At 38.0% G+C, this 16,947-nt stretch overlaps 1 protein-coding gene, 1 long non-coding RNA gene and 32 other non-coding genes across 38 annotated transcripts in view; 13 read left to right on the top strand and 21 right to left on the bottom strand.

Moving 5' to 3' along the window:
* The window catches only part of LOC145307199 (uncharacterized), a 184,246-nt gene extending 178,479 nt beyond the window's left edge, over positions 1 to 5,767 (bottom strand). For all 5 annotated transcript variants that reach the window (XM_080149571.1, XM_080149572.1, XM_080149576.1 and 2 more), the window contains exon 1: positions 5,733 to 5,767. The gene's annotated coding sequence lies outside the window, so the exon portion shown is untranslated. The remainder of the gene's footprint in view (positions 1 to 5,732) is intronic.
* LOC145308022 (U2 spliceosomal RNA) lies at positions 3,309 to 3,500 on the top strand. The gene has a single exon (XR_013875857.1). It is a non-coding gene; the product is annotated as a U2 spliceosomal RNA (small nuclear RNA).
* On the top strand, positions 3,831 to 3,948 carry LOC145308084 (U5 spliceosomal RNA). Its single transcript, XR_013875915.1, has one exon. It is a non-coding gene; the product is annotated as a U5 spliceosomal RNA (small nuclear RNA).
* Positions 4,367 to 4,437, top strand: TRNAG-GCC (transfer RNA glycine (anticodon GCC)). The gene has a single exon. It is a non-coding gene; the product is annotated as a tRNA-Gly (tRNA).
* On the bottom strand, positions 4,504 to 4,622 carry LOC145308533 (5S ribosomal RNA). The gene has a single exon (XR_013876359.1). It is a non-coding gene; the product is annotated as a 5S ribosomal RNA (ribosomal RNA).
* Positions 4,710 to 4,828, bottom strand: LOC145308583 (5S ribosomal RNA). The gene has a single exon (XR_013876406.1). It is a non-coding gene; the product is annotated as a 5S ribosomal RNA (ribosomal RNA).
* TRNAA-AGC (transfer RNA alanine (anticodon AGC)) lies at positions 4,993 to 5,065 on the bottom strand. The gene has a single exon. It is a non-coding gene; the product is annotated as a tRNA-Ala (tRNA).
* On the bottom strand, positions 5,144 to 5,262 carry LOC145308457 (5S ribosomal RNA). The gene has a single exon (XR_013876288.1). It is a non-coding gene; the product is annotated as a 5S ribosomal RNA (ribosomal RNA).
* Positions 5,415 to 5,533, bottom strand: LOC145307791 (5S ribosomal RNA). The gene has a single exon (XR_013875660.1). It is a non-coding gene; the product is annotated as a 5S ribosomal RNA (ribosomal RNA).
* Positions 5,768 to 6,174: 407 nt separating the features above from the next.
* Positions 6,175 to 6,293, bottom strand: LOC145307719 (5S ribosomal RNA). Its single transcript, XR_013875589.1, has one exon. It is a non-coding gene; the product is annotated as a 5S ribosomal RNA (ribosomal RNA).
* Positions 6,294 to 6,768: 475 nt separating this feature from the next.
* TRNAI-AAU (transfer RNA isoleucine (anticodon AAU)) lies at positions 6,769 to 6,842 on the bottom strand. Its single transcript has one exon. It is a non-coding gene; the product is annotated as a tRNA-Ile (tRNA).
* A 137-nt stretch (positions 6,843 to 6,979) lies between these two features.
* Positions 6,980 to 7,052, top strand: TRNAR-UCU (transfer RNA arginine (anticodon UCU)). Its single transcript has one exon. It is a non-coding gene; the product is annotated as a tRNA-Arg (tRNA).
* A 245-nt stretch (positions 7,053 to 7,297) lies between these two features.
* On the bottom strand, positions 7,298 to 7,370 carry TRNAM-CAU (transfer RNA methionine (anticodon CAU)). The gene has a single exon. It is a non-coding gene; the product is annotated as a tRNA-Met (tRNA).
* A 59-nt stretch (positions 7,371 to 7,429) lies between these two features.
* On the bottom strand, positions 7,430 to 7,501 carry TRNAG-UCC (transfer RNA glycine (anticodon UCC)). The gene has a single exon. It is a non-coding gene; the product is annotated as a tRNA-Gly (tRNA).
* A 1,028-nt stretch (positions 7,502 to 8,529) lies between these two features.
* Positions 8,530 to 8,648, bottom strand: LOC145308602 (5S ribosomal RNA). Its single transcript, XR_013876424.1, has one exon. It is a non-coding gene; the product is annotated as a 5S ribosomal RNA (ribosomal RNA).
* Positions 8,649 to 9,353: 705 nt separating this feature from the next.
* Positions 9,354 to 9,518, top strand: LOC145307956 (U1 spliceosomal RNA). Its single transcript, XR_013875798.1, has one exon. It is a non-coding gene; the product is annotated as a U1 spliceosomal RNA (small nuclear RNA).
* A 267-nt stretch (positions 9,519 to 9,785) lies between these two features.
* On the top strand, positions 9,786 to 9,977 carry LOC145308021 (U2 spliceosomal RNA). Its single transcript, XR_013875856.1, has one exon. It is a non-coding gene; the product is annotated as a U2 spliceosomal RNA (small nuclear RNA).
* Positions 9,978 to 10,307: 330 nt separating this feature from the next.
* On the top strand, positions 10,308 to 10,425 carry LOC145308083 (U5 spliceosomal RNA). Its single transcript, XR_013875914.1, has one exon. It is a non-coding gene; the product is annotated as a U5 spliceosomal RNA (small nuclear RNA).
* Positions 10,426 to 10,843: 418 nt separating this feature from the next.
* On the top strand, positions 10,844 to 10,914 carry TRNAG-GCC (transfer RNA glycine (anticodon GCC)). The gene has a single exon. It is a non-coding gene; the product is annotated as a tRNA-Gly (tRNA).
* A 66-nt stretch (positions 10,915 to 10,980) lies between these two features.
* On the bottom strand, positions 10,981 to 11,099 carry LOC145308531 (5S ribosomal RNA). The gene has a single exon (XR_013876357.1). It is a non-coding gene; the product is annotated as a 5S ribosomal RNA (ribosomal RNA).
* An 87-nt stretch (positions 11,100 to 11,186) lies between these two features.
* On the bottom strand, positions 11,187 to 11,305 carry LOC145308582 (5S ribosomal RNA). Its single transcript, XR_013876405.1, has one exon. It is a non-coding gene; the product is annotated as a 5S ribosomal RNA (ribosomal RNA).
* A 164-nt stretch (positions 11,306 to 11,469) lies between these two features.
* On the bottom strand, positions 11,470 to 11,542 carry TRNAA-AGC (transfer RNA alanine (anticodon AGC)). Its single transcript has one exon. It is a non-coding gene; the product is annotated as a tRNA-Ala (tRNA).
* A 78-nt stretch (positions 11,543 to 11,620) lies between these two features.
* Positions 11,621 to 11,739, bottom strand: LOC145308456 (5S ribosomal RNA). The gene has a single exon (XR_013876287.1). It is a non-coding gene; the product is annotated as a 5S ribosomal RNA (ribosomal RNA).
* A 152-nt stretch (positions 11,740 to 11,891) lies between these two features.
* LOC145307790 (5S ribosomal RNA) lies at positions 11,892 to 12,010 on the bottom strand. Its single transcript, XR_013875659.1, has one exon. It is a non-coding gene; the product is annotated as a 5S ribosomal RNA (ribosomal RNA).
* A 641-nt stretch (positions 12,011 to 12,651) lies between these two features.
* Positions 12,652 to 12,770, bottom strand: LOC145307718 (5S ribosomal RNA). Its single transcript, XR_013875588.1, has one exon. It is a non-coding gene; the product is annotated as a 5S ribosomal RNA (ribosomal RNA).
* A 475-nt stretch (positions 12,771 to 13,245) lies between these two features.
* On the bottom strand, positions 13,246 to 13,319 carry TRNAI-AAU (transfer RNA isoleucine (anticodon AAU)). The gene has a single exon. It is a non-coding gene; the product is annotated as a tRNA-Ile (tRNA).
* Positions 13,320 to 13,456: 137 nt separating this feature from the next.
* Positions 13,457 to 13,529, top strand: TRNAR-UCU (transfer RNA arginine (anticodon UCU)). The gene has a single exon. It is a non-coding gene; the product is annotated as a tRNA-Arg (tRNA).
* Positions 13,530 to 13,774: 245 nt separating this feature from the next.
* Positions 13,775 to 13,847, bottom strand: TRNAM-CAU (transfer RNA methionine (anticodon CAU)). Its single transcript has one exon. It is a non-coding gene; the product is annotated as a tRNA-Met (tRNA).
* A 59-nt stretch (positions 13,848 to 13,906) lies between these two features.
* Positions 13,907 to 13,978, bottom strand: TRNAG-UCC (transfer RNA glycine (anticodon UCC)). The gene has a single exon. It is a non-coding gene; the product is annotated as a tRNA-Gly (tRNA).
* Positions 13,979 to 15,006: 1,028 nt separating this feature from the next.
* On the bottom strand, positions 15,007 to 15,125 carry LOC145308590 (5S ribosomal RNA). Its single transcript, XR_013876413.1, has one exon. It is a non-coding gene; the product is annotated as a 5S ribosomal RNA (ribosomal RNA).
* Positions 15,126 to 15,250: 125 nt separating this feature from the next.
* Positions 15,251 to 16,947, top strand: part of LOC145307206 (uncharacterized) — a 251,072-nt gene continuing 249,375 nt past the window's right edge. Inside the window, exon 1 of the long non-coding RNA XR_013875346.1 lies at positions 15,251 to 15,302. This is a non-coding gene — a long non-coding RNA (uncharacterized LOC145307206). The remainder of the gene's footprint in view (positions 15,303 to 16,947) is intronic.
* LOC145307962 (U1 spliceosomal RNA) lies at positions 15,831 to 15,994 on the top strand. Its single transcript, XR_013875804.1, has one exon. It is a non-coding gene; the product is annotated as a U1 spliceosomal RNA (small nuclear RNA).
* Positions 16,262 to 16,453, top strand: LOC145308020 (U2 spliceosomal RNA). The gene has a single exon (XR_013875855.1). It is a non-coding gene; the product is annotated as a U2 spliceosomal RNA (small nuclear RNA).
* Positions 16,784 to 16,901, top strand: LOC145308081 (U5 spliceosomal RNA). Its single transcript, XR_013875913.1, has one exon. It is a non-coding gene; the product is annotated as a U5 spliceosomal RNA (small nuclear RNA).

The raw sequence follows: 16,947 nt of genomic DNA, 5'->3' as shown, positions 1-16,947 counted from the left end.
TCATATATAATATGATTCTTTTAAAAGAATCCAACTATTCAAAATTTAATAAAAGTACCCAAAGTTTTGAGCTAACATAAATAAGCTAACCTGGCTTTAAAACTTTGGGTACCAGTCTCCCCTCCCTCCCTGTAAATAAATAATTGTTCAAATGTTTAAATTGAGATCTCGGTAACCACTGAACCGAAAGATTTCACCGATTTAGCTAGAGAATCTTCACGTACATATAGGATGGTTTTCGGCTGTTTTACTAGATCCTTTCCACAAAATTAACAGACTGACGGACCATTAGGACAAAATTTAAAGCCGTATATTAAGAAGTAAGTTTATTTTTGTCTGTAACGAAGGATCTCACAAACCTATAAACCGCTATGGTTCTCCTTTATAATGAAGCTTCTTAAAAATCCAGTTTTTAACTATTTTGGAGGAGGGTATATCCCACGTGACATTAATTGCCCCTAGAGGCTTCTAGGGGAGCCGGGTGTAGCCGCTAGTCTTAACCGAGAAATATATTGACGTTCATATGCCGGATCTAACAGACAGACAGACAGAAAGACGGACGGATATTTAATAAAAATATATTATCTCTTAAATTTTCTTATCTCTTATATTATAAAAAAATTTGTCATGTTGTAAATAATATTAATATTAATAAATAAATAGTTATTTTGCGAAAAACGCGGCATTTTGCGCATTTTATGATGTTTGCAATCAATCAATAACATAATTCAAATAATTCCAATTGGGACTTTAATTATTAATGAGCTGTAAATTATACTGGTACCCAAAGTTTTATAATAACGTTTTCTTAAAAATTTTTGGTTCTATTGATTAGTTTATTAAATTGATTGTCCAAACGTTTCCACCAACTGTAATCTACAGAAGGGATAATTTTGTGTACCATCATTGGTAATGTCTTATCCCTTTAGATCCCTTGTAAATTATACTGGTACCAAAAATTTTATAGAAACGTTATGTCCCTCGTTATTGATTGGTTGGTTCAAGAATATCAAACAGTAATTTTGATGAGCTTATTAATTGCCTCGATCATAGGTCTTGGGAAGGTTTGTAGCTATAATTTGTGGGAGGGTACCACATGAGAAATCGATCCTAGATCCAAATGTGCCTTCCCATTTTTAAAAATCTAAGATTAAAAGGGGACATCTCAAATGCCCCTAGAGGCTTATAGGGGAATAGCTGCTAGTCTGATAAAAGTAACATAACGTCTGTCTGTCTGTACATAAACTGTAGGATCTCGTTAACCGCTGAACGAATCGATATGAGAAAGTTTGCAGCTATTTGGGGGGAATGGAAAATAATGCAGGAATCCCAAACGTCAGAGTGGACAAACGTAGGAGTGGACACATAACCTAACCTAACCTATTTTAGACCATCTTATAGGTTGTTTAAATGCCTAACCCCTGCGGGGGGCTTATTTGTACATTCATATCTTAACCTAACCTAATCTGTATAGAAATACTTGATGAAATTAATATTTTTACACTCCTGCGTTTGTCCACTCCGATGTTTGGGACTCCTGCGTTTGTCCTGGAACCATACTTTTATTCTTAACAAGGATGACAACATTCTCAAAGCAAAGCTCTGAAATAAAACAGTCGAACAAAGTAACCTAAACAGTTGTAGAGGGTCAAAACTTAATAAAACAGCTAGAATGTCAATTTAAAAGGTATACCTAAAGGATGACAACATCCATAAAAGCGAAGCACTGAAACGGTAGGACAAAAGGACATTAACACTTGTATATAAGTGTCAGAAATAAATAATCAGAATATAAGTATAAGAGTCGAAGCAGAATTATAAGTAAATTTGTTGAAAAACTGCTTGATACAGGTTAATGTTTATGAACTTACTTACATTTTTAGAACTTGATTATAGAGTTGCTTCGCTTAAAATATTGTACTTTGTTGTCCCATGAATCAGTATACGAAAAATCAGATCAATTGGATAATTAGATCACATAAAAATTTGTTGTTAAAAAATTAAAAAAATTAATATGTTTAAAATGGACGTACGGACATTCTGGTAATGATACGTATAGCCTCGTTTAAAATTAAACTCAGGTTTTTTTTCAGCCGGTGCCTCCGACATCTCGGGGCTAAATAAACTAGTTTTAATATTATAATTGTCCATTTTAATATCCACTGAAAGGTGTTTATAACACAAGGCAATAAACAACTTTATTACCCCTCCCTCCCCCCCCCTCTGTGATAAGATTTTGAGATGGTATTTAATCGAGAATAGTTAATTCTTTCATCGTTTTATAAACCTTTTTCCGCGGATATAGAATGTACAATTATAAGATTAAAACCAGTTTTGTAGCCCCAAGGTGCCGAAGGCACGGGCTAAAAAAACTTGTTTTAATCTTATGATTGTACATTTTTATATTCGTAGAAAGCTGGATATGATACGCTGCTCGACATATTTTTTTCGTATGGATGAGAACCGGTTCCTATCCACCGGATTCGAATGAATACGAGAAAGGTTATTACCCTCTAAATAAAGTTTTTTAAAGACAAGGATAGGATTAGTCTAATTACCAAGCAACATGGTCTAATGGATTTCTCTTTTGTGCAGTCCATGTGCATTAGATGTACTTATATATATTTAGGTGATTTTTAGTTTTTGTAGTAGAATTAGTTGTGTCTTCGTGCTGTTTGTATGTGTGTTGTTAATTATTCAGTGTTGTAAGTATATTGTAATTGTTTTGTTTGTGATTTGTTGTGTTGATTTTATGATGTTGTAGGGTATTATTGTGTGTTTGATGTTAAGTTTGAGTTTTGTTTTGGTTAGTTATAGCGGTACCTAGCGTTGAATTTTTGTACTGTAATGTGAGTGAAGCTACAGTAGTGGCGGCTTTTGTCAATAAGAGTTAACTGTATTAGACTGATTTTAAATGGGCGTCGTTTTAATTTGGCTTAATTTTAACTAATATTTTATTGTTTTGTATTCTAATTTAAAGGGACTGTGAACGTAAATTTTTCTCATCAAAATATAAAATCTTAACATTATCTCATTCATAATATCTCACAGATAGAGCAAAACGCACTACCATGTAACTTAACCATCTAGTTCAAATTTCACTCATTAGGAGTTGCTAAAGTTTGTGTAGTTGGCCAGAAAAAGGCTTCTATCGAAGCCCAATTTAAAGTAAAGTCTTTGCTTTGAACTAGGCAGATTGACTATACTCTCTCTAACAATGATTAGGCAGCCTGCATGCTAATCTTTTGCCAGACAGTACAATAGTCAGGTTATGACTCTAAGGTAGCATACTGGAACTATTCTTCGGCATCGCTTCTCGGCCTTTTGGCTAAGATCAAAGTGTAGTATCTGTTCTTATCAGCTTAATATCTGATACGGGGACCATGTGTCCCCTTCGATATTAAACTCATTTTTGTTAGGGGATGAGGACTTGGAGCTTGCTCCAGCCTTATCACGGGTTGGCCTGGTATTGCAGTACCACCAGGATCGGCCCACTTGTCCCCACTTCTAAACTGGACCACTCAATACATTGTGTACAACCTGTATCAAGTTTGCACAAGTCAAAAAGCATGCTGCCAAAAGCACAATGGCTCCACTTCCTTCATGTAGTTCAATGTTTTAATGCTAGGTGGTGCAAACCCCTAAAGTTGAATGTCATTTAATGGATAATTTTCCGCCTCAAGTTATTCTAGGGGCTTGTGTTTTTTTTGGTGAATAAGCTGAACTTTGACACAATCTCTACATGTCTTTGCTGACAACTACATTAGATTGGTCAATGGAACAAGCCTAACAGCTGCCAAGGATATGGAGCTATTTGTGTTGTTTGAGCATGTCCAGGATCTACCTACAGCACGAATAAATCTTTCGCCTTTTACTAAAGATTTCCGTGTAAGTGGATCATATTGGAATTACATCCAATTTATCTGAAGGCTTTCCATGAGAGAGCCCACTTAAAGAATCATATTACAACAGGCATGTAGGGACAGGATGTCAGGATGTGTTAACCACAAAACCATTCATCTCCAACCAACCACTTCAAATTTGTAAAAATAAAACTGGCCAACCATGCTGACAAATAGCCTACGGTAGGAATGGCTAAAATTGAAGTTACCATTTGTCTAAACTGACCAAGCTATACTTGCTTGATTCACTTCACTAAAAGGTGTGTACAAGTGAAACAAGGATCACTCAGATATTGTCTTGCCGGGCTGAAGAAAGTCCTTACCTACTGCCAAAGTCTACTTACAGCAAGTCATATCCAGGTGTAAAGCTATATCAATCTGTATTTGGGTTATAAATTGACAGATTTCTGAATAATGATTTTCAGCAAGGGGTTGGGTTATACGAATAGCCAAAGAGCATACCAGCAACGTTGGTTCAGTGGTAGAATGCTCGCCTGCCACGCGAGCGGCCCGGGTTCGATTCCCGGACGTTGCAGCAATTATTTCCTACGTTAACACAACTTTTCTGTTTTCAGTGACAAGATAAGAAAGAAAGATGTAGAGTTTACGACACCAAGTATTCCCAGGCGGTCACCCATCCAAGTACTAACTTGGCCCAATGTTGCTTAACTTCAGTGATCGGACGAGAACTGGTGCTTTCAACATGGTATGGCCGTAGACATAAAGTGACAACATGATTTTCAAACTTGTGTGAGGTTTAGTTAGGTTTGGGCTAGGATTGGTTGGGTCAAAATTCCAAAAATATTGAACCTACGACACCAAGTATTCCCAGGCGGTCACCCATCCAAGTACTAACTTGGCCCAATGTTGCTTAACTTCAGTGATCAGACGAGAACTGGTGCTTTCAACATGGTATGGCCGTAGACATTTACTCTGAGGAAATGCTCTACTAACTTCTGGTTTATTAAATAACATTCTAATGCAACAAAAAGGTTTAAAGTTTTACTGGTTTAAATTTTCAGACTTTTGTTTTTCTTTGTGTGTTTATTTTTTTGTTTGGTGCTTGTGTAGTAGGGGGAAAAATGATACTTGGAGATGCGGGGTATCGATCCCCGTACCTCTCGCATGCTAAGCGAGCGCTCTACCATCTGAGCTACATCCCCTTGGGTTTTACCTTATGTTCTCAGTGATTAGAACAAGAAAGAAAAAGAGACAAATTTGAAATATGGATAAAATGTTAGAGCCTACGACACCAAGTATTCCCAGGCGGTCACCCATCCAAGTACTAACTTGGCCCAATGTTGCTTAACTACAGTGATCGGACGAGAACTGGTGCTTTCAACATGGTATGGCCGTAGACATATATCAATGGAAAATGTGGCGTAAATTAAATGCAAAATGCATTACGAAGAGAAAATGTGGCGTGAAATGAATGCAAAACGCTCAACAGTACAGGAATCTACGGACAAGGAAGAAAAAGAGACAAATTTTGAAATATGGATAAAATGTTAAAGCCTACGACACCAAGTATTCCCAGGCGGTCACCCATCCAAGTACTAGCTTGGCCCAATGTTGCTTAACTTCAGTGATCGGTCAAGAACTGGTGCTTTCAACATGGTATGGCCGTAGACATTTATCAAAGGAAAGTGTGGCATAAACTAAATGGAAAATGCATTACCAAGAGAAAATACGTACAGGTATCTACGGTAAATGATTCTAAGTTCTAGATTGGTTTCCAGTGATTAGTGAGTTCTCTTTAACCCTGAATAAAGATGTTTGTGACTGACTAAGACAGACACCCAACCTGAGCGGACTCAAGGTGATACACACCTCTTGTAGAAGTGAATCAAGCAATATTAGCTTGGTCGTTTTAGACAATGATGTACAGTTACTTGGACAACCATATTATTTTGATATTTGTTGAAGGTCCGACCAGAAAAGTTAATTTTCATAAAATACAAGCACAAGGTAACTAAAATATTAATCCAAATAGGTATGTGTAGTACTGAAAGTTTTCATTTTATCGAACAATAATAGTTGTCAACCCAAAACTCATGCCTCAACACGGAGAAAACTAAGCCTAACTGGGAACTAAATAGAGCTGCCATCTGGTGACAAAAACAGTAACTACATATTATATCATAGTGGTTGCATTGTATAAGGGCTTTAAGTGTAAAAAATAAACATAAGCAGTTGTCTCTTGCTGTGCTGGTTTACATTTTTCACACTTTGGTATTTTTTTTCTCAACTTATAAAAAAGGATGAAAAGATTTGCCTACGACACCAAGTATTCCCAGGCGGTCACCCATCCAAGTACTAACTTGGCCCAATGTTGCTTAACTTCAGTGATCGGACGAGAGCTGGTGCTTTCAACATGGTATGGCCGTAGACATTTAACTTTGGAAAATGTGACATATGCTAAATGCAAAATGCTACAATACAGGAAAATTATGGAGGGATGATTTATTCTATACAACTCAGGTTGCACTTAACCAAAAATAAACAGAGAGAAAACCAAGCCTACCATGAACTAAAATGCTGCTGCCATCTGGTGAGACAATTTTGTTACTGTAATTTTAAATAAGCATGATGCCCGGGTAGCTCAGTCGGTAGAGCGTTAGGCTTTTAACCTAACGGTCCAGGGTTCGAGCCCCAATCAGTGTGATACGTACGTAGAGACTAGAAAATAGCTGGTCAATAAGAATTCCTCGATAGTCTAGTGGTGAGGATCTCCGCCTGTCACGTGGAAGGCCCGGGTTCGATTCCCGCTCGGGGAGAGATAATTTTTCAACCTTGTGAAATTTCTTTTTTTTTCCGTTAAATATTTCCGCCACTGCAAACTGTTCAATTTGGTAAAAGTATTAGCTGGCCCGTAGGGGGATCGAACCCGTGACCTTCGCGTTATTAGCACGACGCTCTAACCAACTGAGCTAACGGGCCTGATTGAGATGATATGTATAAGTATTAGCACAATGCAAAAACTACATGCTTTTTTTCTTCTCTACTTGATTTTCTTTTTCTTGCCTTCCATAATGTTTTATGTCAACAAATGCTACTATTTTCTTTTCTCTTACCAAGTCCCATTAGCGCAGAGGATAGCGCGTTGGACTTCTAATCCAAAGGTCCTGGGTTCGATCCCCAGATGGGATGCTAACATTGCATTTTGGCTAACCTTTTTGGGTTATTAAAACATGGAATTTCTTAATCCGTGAACACTATATTAGCAGTCAGGATGGCCGAGTGGTCTAAGGCGCCAGACTCAAGGACATCTTCCTTGCTCTCTGATAGAGAGTGGTTGTGAGAATTCTGGTCCTCGATGAGGGCGTGGGTTTGAATCCCACTTCTGACAAAACTATTTTTTCAAAACACAACCAGGAGATGAAAAAGTGTTTGCCTGCCCCCGGTGAGGCTCGAACTCACGGCCTTCAGATTATGAGACTGACGCGCTGCCTACTGCGCTACGGAGGCTTGTTGGCAGTACAGGATTACTACTCTTTTTGAATGTACAAAATGAAATGAGATGAAAATGCGTCAGCCGGGAATCGAACCCGGGTCAACTGCTTGGAAGGCAGCTATGCTCACCACTATACCACTGACGCTTTTATTACAATATTATTATGTACGCCAAAGTGAAAACCACAAATACATATTTGCCTAGTAACTAGCACACTTAAAGAAAAGCAGAGGGCAATAAAGCTGTTTACTCTATGTAACAAGTTTCCGTGGTGTATAAATCCAAAGTTTCAAAGATTTTTACAAAACACATTCCATTGCAAAAAACGCGATCTTTGGTTTGTTTAAATGTCCATTTATTTAGCATTTTTCAAGAATGTCAAGCGTGGGAAAATTTTTAGAATGTGGGAACCATTTATTTTGATTTAAATGGTACATATGATTTTCATTAAAATTCATTTTTTGGACCCGTGAGAAAATTTTTTTAACGTGAGAACAATTTAATTTTTTATTGAATTTCATTTTTTGGAAGTGTGGGAAAAAACAGGAGAAAAAATATATTTTAGTATAAAGAAATGTTCTATCAGTTTCAAACCTTTTTCATTCAATAGATCATACTGACTTTGGAAAAACTGTCAGACCGATTTTTGAAATTCAATCTGTGAAAAAAGATATTCAAGTTTTAATTTTTTGTTTTAAAAATATTATTTTACATGTATTGACGCCATCTTGGATTATGATAATTTTTTTTTGTTAGAAGATTTTTTTCTAAAATATTTTTAAAAAATTAACTTTTTACAATAAAAAAATCTTTGAACTTAAATTGACCAATAATTCAAAGATTTTTTCTCTTTGATTTGGAAGATTTTTTATGATTTTTATTTTTAATGTCAAATAAAAACACAACAGTGAAAAAATGAAAATTAAATGAAATAACGTTTTATGATTTTATTCAAGAAATTATTTGCTAACATCACCTTTTTGTTGCAATAGAATGTTATTTAAGCAAACAAAATTTAGCATAAATGCTAAATTTTGTTTGCCCAATGTTGATTAACTTCAGTGATCGGACGAGAACTGGTGCTTTCAACATGGTATGGCCGTAGACATTAATTGTGTGGGGTTTAGTTAGGTTTGGGCTAGGATTGTTTGGGTCAAAATTCCAAAAATGTTAAGTCTACGACACCAAGTATTCCCAGGCGGTCACCCATCCAAGTACTAACTTGGCCCAATGTTGCTTAACTTCAGTGATCGGACGAGAACTGGTGCTTTCAACATGGTATGGCCGTAGACATTTGATAAAGCATTTTCACATTGTAATGTGGATATTACCATACCATCCTTCTGTTTGGTTTGTTGCGTTGCAACCAGTGCTAACTCTTGGTAATCTTGTTATAACAAGTGACAGTTTGCATCTTGCATTTGTCTAAACTGACCAAGCTAAATTTGCTTGATTCACTTCACTAAGAGGTGTGTATAGATCCAGTGGTTGCAGTGTGAACTGTAATGCTATTTCTGTCAGAGCTGATGATAGCTCACTATTGGCAATAAGGATGCATCTGTAATACAAAGCAGAACGATGTCTGTCTGTCCTTTAAGATCTCGGTAACCACTGAACTGATTGGATTCTACTCTTCAGGGTATATACCTATTGGTCCTGCGGTGGTTTTAAGCTATTTTCTTGGGGGGTGGGACACCCCCAACCCTCCCAAAAACAAAAAAATCCCCCCCCTAAAGCCACTAGTAACCTGTAAAGTAGCAATCATGTATATTATGTAGCCAATAATTTGGCCTCTAGGTGTCGCATTTGTTTCAATGGAAGACCTCCTACCGAAGGTTTCATCAACAAAGTATGTCACCAACTATTTGAAAAAGTATAAATATAGCATTTCTGAGGGGACACTTCAACTGAATCATGTTTTGTGTGAAGTCGTGGAGCTGGTCAGCAAAATATCTATAGTCTTTGTCACCCATACACTGAAATCGACTCTTTCTCTCATACTTACCTGGCGTGGAGGTTAACCATGATCACTAAGGTGGTTCCTCTAGGGTGAGGCTGTGCCATTGCACTCGGGCATGGCTGACCCCTACGATTACCCCTAATGTGGGTAACTCGAACGCACAATTTTTGGAAGTTGGGGACTGCGTTCGCGCATCCCCTAATAAATACAGAACAGACAACAGAATTAGAATGTGTAACTTAACCATCTAGTTCAAATTTCACTCATTAGGAGTTGCTAAAGTTTGTGTAGTTGGCCAGAAAAAGGCTTCTATCGAAGCCCAATTTAAAGTAAAGTCTTTGCTTTGAACTAGGCAGATTGACTATACTCTCTCTAACAATGATTAGGCAGCCTGCATGCTAATCTTTTGCCAGACAGTACAATAGTCAGGTTATGACTCTAAGGTAGCATACTGGAACTATTCTTCGGCATCGCTTCTCGGCCTTTTGGCTAAGATCAAAGTGTAGTATCTGTTCTTATCAGCTTAATATCTGATACGGGGACCATGTGTCCCCTTCGATATTAAACTCATTTTTGTTAGGGGATGAGGACTTGGAGCTTGCTCCAGCCTTATCACGGGTTGGCCTGGTATTGCAGTACCACCAGGATCGGCCCACTTGTCCCCACTTCTAAACTGGACCACTCAATACATTGTGTACAACCTGTATCAAGTTTGCACAAGTCAAAAAGCATGCTGCCAAAAGCACAATGGCTCCACTTCCTTCATGTAGTTCAATGTTTTAATGCTAGGTGGTGCAAACCCCTAAAGTTGAATGTCATTTAATGGATAATTTTCCGCCTCAAGTTATTCTAGGGGCTTGTGTTTTTTTTGGTGAATAAGCTGAACTTTGACACAATCTCTACATGTCTTTGCTGACAACTACATTAGATTGGTCAATGGAACAAGCCTAACAGCTGCCAAGGATATGGAGCTATTTGTGTTGTTTGAGCATGTCCAGGATCTACCTACAGCACGAATAAATCTTTCGCCTTTTACTAAAGATTTCCGTGTAAGTGGATCATATTGGAATTACATCCAATTTATCTGAAGGCTTTCCATGAGAGAGCCCACTTAAAGAATCATATTACAACAGGCATGTAGGGACAGGATGTCAGGATGTGTTAACCACAAAACCATTCATCTCCAACCAACCACTTCAAATTTGTAAAAATAAAACTGGCCAACCATGCTGACAAATAGCCTACGGTAGGAATGGCTAAAATTGAAGTTACCATTTGTCTAAACTGACCAAGCTATACTTGCTTGATTCACTTCACTAAAAGGTGTGTACAAGTGAAACAAGGATCACTCAGATATTGTCTTGCCGGGCTGAAGAAAGTCCTTACCTACTGCCAAAGTCTACTTACAGCAAGTCATATCCAGGTGTAAAGCTATATCAATCTGTATTTGGGTTATAAATTGACAGATTTCTGAATAATGATTTTCAGCAAGGGGTTGGGTTATACGAATAGCCAAAGAGCATACCAGCAACGTTGGTTCAGTGGTAGAATGCTCGCCTGCCACGCGAGCGGCCCGGGTTCGATTCCCGGACGTTGCAGCAATTATTTCCTACGTTAACACAACTTTTCTGTTTTCAGTGACAAGATAAGAAAGAAAGATGTAGAGTTTACGACACCAAGTATTCCCAGGCGGTCACCCATCCAAGTACTAACTTGGCCCAATGTTGCTTAACTTCAGTGATCGGACGAGAACTGGTGCTTTCAACATGGTATGGCCGTAGACATAAAGTGACAACATGATTTTCAAACTTGTGTGAGGTTTAGTTAGGTTTGGGCTAGGATTGGTTGGGTCAAAATTCCAAAAATATTGAACCTACGACACCAAGTATTCCCAGGCGGTCACCCATCCAAGTACTAACTTGGCCCAATGTTGCTTAACTTCAGTGATCAGACGAGAACTGGTGCTTTCAACATGGTATGGCCGTAGACATTTACTCTGAGGAAATGCTCTACTAACTTCTGGTTTATTAAATAACATTCTAATGCAACAAAAAGGTTTAAAGTTTTACTGGTTTAAATTTTCAGACTTTTGTTTTTCTTTGTGTGTTTATTTTTTTGTTTGGTGCTTGTGTAGTAGGGGGAAAAATGATACTTGGAGATGCGGGGTATCGATCCCCGTACCTCTCGCATGCTAAGCGAGCGCTCTACCATCTGAGCTACATCCCCTTGGGTTTTACCTTATGTTCTCAGTGATTAGAACAAGAAAGAAAAAGAGACAAATTTGAAATATGGATAAAATGTTAGAGCCTACGACACCAAGTATTCCCAGGCGGTCACCCATCCAAGTACTAACTTGGCCCAATGTTGCTTAACTACAGTGATCGGACGAGAACTGGTGCTTTCAACATGGTATGGCCGTAGACATATATCAATGGAAAATGTGGCGTAAATTAAATGCAAAATGCATTACGAAGAGAAAATGTGGCGTGAAATGAATGCAAAACGCTCAACAGTACAGGAATCTACGGACAAGGAAGAAAAAGAGACAAATTTTGAAATATGGATAAAATGTTAAAGCCTACGACACCAAGTATTCCCAGGCGGTCACCCATCCAAGTACTAGCTTGGCCCAATGTTGCTTAACTTCAGTGATCGGTCAAGAACTGGTGCTTTCAACATGGTATGGCCGTAGACATTTATCAAAGGAAAGTGTGGCATAAACTAAATGGAAAATGCATTACCAAGAGAAAATACGTACAGGTATCTACGGTAAATGATTCTAAGTTCTAGATTGGTTTCCAGTGATTAGTGAGTTCTCTTTAACCCTGAATAAAGATGTTTGTGACTGACTAAGACAGACACCCAACCTGAGCGGACTCAAGGTGATACACACCTCTTGTAGAAGTGAATCAAGCAATATTAGCTTGGTCGTTTTAGACAATGATGTACAGTTACTTGGACAACCATATTATTTTGATATTTGTTGAAGGTCCGACCAGAAAAGTTAATTTTCATAAAATACAAGCACAAGGTAACTAAAATATTAATCCAAATAGGTATGTGTAGTACTGAAAGTTTTCATTTTATCGAACAATAATAGTTGTCAACCCAAAACTCATGCCTCAACACGGAGAAAACTAAGCCTAACTGGGAACTAAATAGAGCTGCCATCTGGTGACAAAAACAGTAACTACATATTATATCATAGTGGTTGCATTGTATAAGGGCTTTAAGTGTAAAAAATAAACATAAGCAGTTGTCTCTTGCTGTGCTGGTTTACATTTTTCACACTTTGGTATTTTTTTTCTCAACTTATAAAAAAGGATGAAAAGATTTGCCTACGACACCAAGTATTCCCAGGCGGTCACCCATCCAAGTACTAACTTGGCCCAATGTTGCTTAACTTCAGTGATCGGACGAGAGCTGGTGCTTTCAACATGGTATGGCCGTAGACATTTAACTTTGGAAAATGTGACATATGCTAAATGCAAAATGCTACAATACAGGAAAATTATGGAGGGATGATTTATTCTATACAACTCAGGTTGCACTTAACCAAAAATAAACAGAGAGAAAACCAAGCCTACCATGAACTAAAATGCTGCTGCCATCTGGTGAGACAATTTTGTTACTGTAATTTTAAATAAGCATGATGCCCGGGTAGCTCAGTCGGTAGAGCGTTAGGCTTTTAACCTAACGGTCCAGGGTTCGAGCCCCAATCAGTGTGATACGTACGTAGAGACTAGAAAATAGCTGGTCAATAAGAATTCCTCGATAGTCTAGTGGTGAGGATCTCCGCCTGTCACGTGGAAGGCCCGGGTTCGATTCCCGCTCGGGGAGAGATAATTTTTCAACCTTGTGAAATTTCTTTTTTTTTCCGTTAAATATTTCCGCCACTGCAAACTGTTCAATTTGGTAAAAGTATTAGCTGGCCCGTAGGGGGATCGAACCCGTGACCTTCGCGTTATTAGCACGACGCTCTAACCAACTGAGCTAACGGGCCTGATTGAGATGATATGTATAAGTATTAGCACAATGCAAAAACTACATGCTTTTTTTCTTCTCTACTTGATTTTCTTTTTCTTGCCTTCCATAATGTTTTATGTCAACAAATGCTACTATTTTCTTTTCTCTTACCAAGTCCCATTAGCGCAGAGGATAGCGCGTTGGACTTCTAATCCAAAGGTCCTGGGTTCGATCCCCAGATGGGATGCTAACATTGCATTTTGGCTAACCTTTTTGGGTTATTAAAACATGGAATTTCTTAATCCGTGAACACTATATTAGCAGTCAGGATGGCCGAGTGGTCTAAGGCGCCAGACTCAAGGACATCTTCCTTGCTCTCTGATAGAGAGTGGTTGTGAGAATTCTGGTCCTCGATGAGGGCGTGGGTTTGAATCCCACTTCTGACAAAACTATTTTTTCAAAACACAACCAGGAGATGAAAAAGTGTTTGCCTGCCCCCGGTGAGGCTCGAACTCACGGCCTTCAGATTATGAGACTGACGCGCTGCCTACTGCGCTACGGAGGCTTGTTGGCAGTACAGGATTACTACTCTTTTTGAATGTACAAAATGAAATGAGATGAAAATGCGTCAGCCGGGAATCGAACCCGGGTCAACTGCTTGGAAGGCAGCTATGCTCACCACTATACCACTGACGCTTTTATTACAATATTATTATGTACGCCAAAGTGAAAACCACAAATACATATTTGCCTAGTAACTAGCACACTTAAAGAAAAGCAGAGGGCAATAAAGCTGTTTACTCTATGTAACAAGTTTCCGTGGTGTATAAATCCAAAGTTTCAAAGATTTTTACAAAACACATTCCATTGCAAAAAACGCGATCTTTGGTTTGTTTAAATGTCCATTTATTTAGCATTTTTCAAGAATGTCAAGCGTGGGAAAATTTTTAGAATGTGGGAACCATTTATTTTGATTTAAATGGTACATATGATTTTCATTAAAATTCATTTTTTGGACCCGTGAGAAAATTTTTTTAACGTGAGAACAATTTAATTTTTTATTGAATTTCATTTTTTGGAAGTGTGGGAAAAAACAGGAGAAAAAATATATTTTAGTATAAAGAAATGTTCTATCAGTTTCAAACCTTTTTCATTCAATAGATCATACTGACTTTGGAAAAACTGTCAGACCGATTTTTGAAATTCAATCTGTGAAAAAAGATATTCAAGTTTTAATTTTTTGTTTTAAAAATATTATTTTACATGTATTGACGCCATCTTGGATTATGATAATTTTTTTTTGTTAGAAGATTTTTTTCTAAAATATTTTTAAAAAATTAACTTTTTACAATAAAAAAATCTTTGAACTTAAATTGACCAATAATTCAAAGATTTTTTCTCTTTGATTTGGAAGATTTTTTATGATTTTTATTTTTAATGTCAAATAAAAACACAACAGTGAAAAAATGAAAATTAAATGAAATAACGTTTTATGATTTTATTCAAGAAATTATTTGCTAACATCACCTTTTTGTTGCAATAGAATGTTATTTAAGCAAACAAAATTTAGCATAAATGCTAAATTTTGTTTGCCCAATGTTGATTAACTTCAGTGATCGGACGAGAACTGGTGCTTTCAACATGGTATGGCCGTAGACATTAATTGTGTGGGGTTTAGTTAGGTTTGGGCTAGGATTGTTTGGGTCAAAATTCCAAAAATGTTAAGTCTACGACACCAAGTATTCCCAGGCGGTCACCCATCCAAGTACTAACTTGGCCCAATGTTGCTTAACTTCAGTGATCGGACGAGAACTGGTGCTTTCAACATGGTATGGCCGTAGACATTTGATAAAGCATTTTCACATTGTAATGTGGATATTACCATACCATCCTTCTGTTTGGTTTGTTGCGTTGCAACCAGTGCTAACTCTTGGTAATCTTGTTATAACAAGTGACAGTTTGCATCTTGCATTTGTCTAAACTGACCAAGCTAAATTTGCTTGATTCACTTCACTAAGAGGTGTGTATAGATCCAGTGGTTGCAGTGTGAACTGTAATGCTATTTCTGTCAGAGCTGATGATAGCTCACTATTGGCAATAAGGATGCATCTGTAATACAAAGCAGAACGATGTCTGTCTGTCCTTTAAGATCTCGGTAACCACTGAACTGATTGGATTCTACTCTTCAGGGTATATACCTATTGGTCCTGCGGTGGTTTTAAGCTATTTTCTTGGGGGGTGGGACACCCCCAACCCTCCCAAAAACAAAAAAATCCCCCCCCTAAAGCCACTAGTAACCTGTAAAGTAGCAATCATGTATATTATGTAGCCAATAATTTGGCCTCTAGGTGTCGCATTTGTTTCAATGGAAGACCTCCTACCGAAGGTTTCATCAACAAAGTATGTCACCAACTATTTGAAAAAGTATAAATATAGCATTTCTGAGGGGACACTTCAACTGAATCATGTTTTGTGTGAAGTCGTGGAGCTGGTCAGCAAAATATCTATAGTCTTTGTCACCCATACACTGAAATCGACTCTTTCTCTCATACTTACCTGGCGTGGAGGTTAACCATGATCACTAAGGTGGTTCCTCTAGGGTGAGGCTGTGCCATTGCACTCGGGCATGGCTGACCCTACGATTACCCCTAATGTGGGTAACTCGAACGCACAATTTTTGGAAGTTGGGGACTGCGTTCGCGCATCCCCTAATAAATACAGAACAGACAACAGAATTAGAATGTGTAACTTAACCATCTAGTTCAAATTTCACTCATTAGGAGTTGCTAAAGTTTGTGTAGTTGGCCAGAAAAAGGCTTCTATCGAAGCCCAATTTAAAGTAAAGTCTTTGCTTTGAACTAGGCAGATTGACTATACTCTCTCTAACAATGATTAGGCAGCCTGCATGCTAATCTTTTGCCAGACAGTACAATAGTCAGGTTATGACTCTAAGGTAGCATACTGGAACTATTCTTCGGCATCGCTTCTCGGCCTTTTGGCTAAGATCAAAGTGTAGTATCTGTTCTTATCAGCTTAATATCTGATACGGGGACCATGTGTCCCCTTCGATATTAAACTCATTTTTGTTAGGGGATGAGGACTTGGAGCTTGCTCCAGCCTTATCACGGGTTGGCCTGGTATTGCAGTACCACCAGGATCGGCCCACTTGTCCCCACTTCTAAACTGGACCACTCAATACATTGTGTACAACCTGTATCAAGTTTGCACAAGTCAAAAAGCATGCTGCCAAAAGCACAATGGCTCCACTTCCTTCATGTAGTTCAATGTTTTAATGCTAGGTGGTGCAAACCCCTAAAGTTGAATGTCATTTAATGGATAATTTTCCGCCTCAAGTTATTCTAGGGGCTTGTGTTTTTTTTGGTGAATAAGCTGAACTTTGACACAATCTCTACATGTCTTTGCTGACAACTACATTAGATTGGTCAATGGAACAAGCCTAACAGCTGCCAAGGATATGGAGCTATTTGTGTTGTTTGAGCATGTCCAGGATCTACCTACAGCACGAATAAATCTTTCGCCTTTTACTAAAGATTTCCGTGTAAGTGGATCATATTGGAATTACATCCAATTTATCTGAAGGCTTTCCATGAGAGAGCCCACTTAAAGAATCATATTACAACAGGCATGTAGGGACAGGATGTCAG

This window comes from Acartia tonsa, chromosome 15 (assembly GCF_053477335.1).
Source record: "Acartia tonsa isolate MP-2025a chromosome 15, ASM5347733v1, whole genome shotgun sequence".
NCBI lineage: Eukaryota > Metazoa > Arthropoda > Copepoda > Calanoida > Acartiidae > Acartia > Acartia tonsa.
This window is presented reverse-complemented; position numbering and strand designations above follow the sequence as displayed.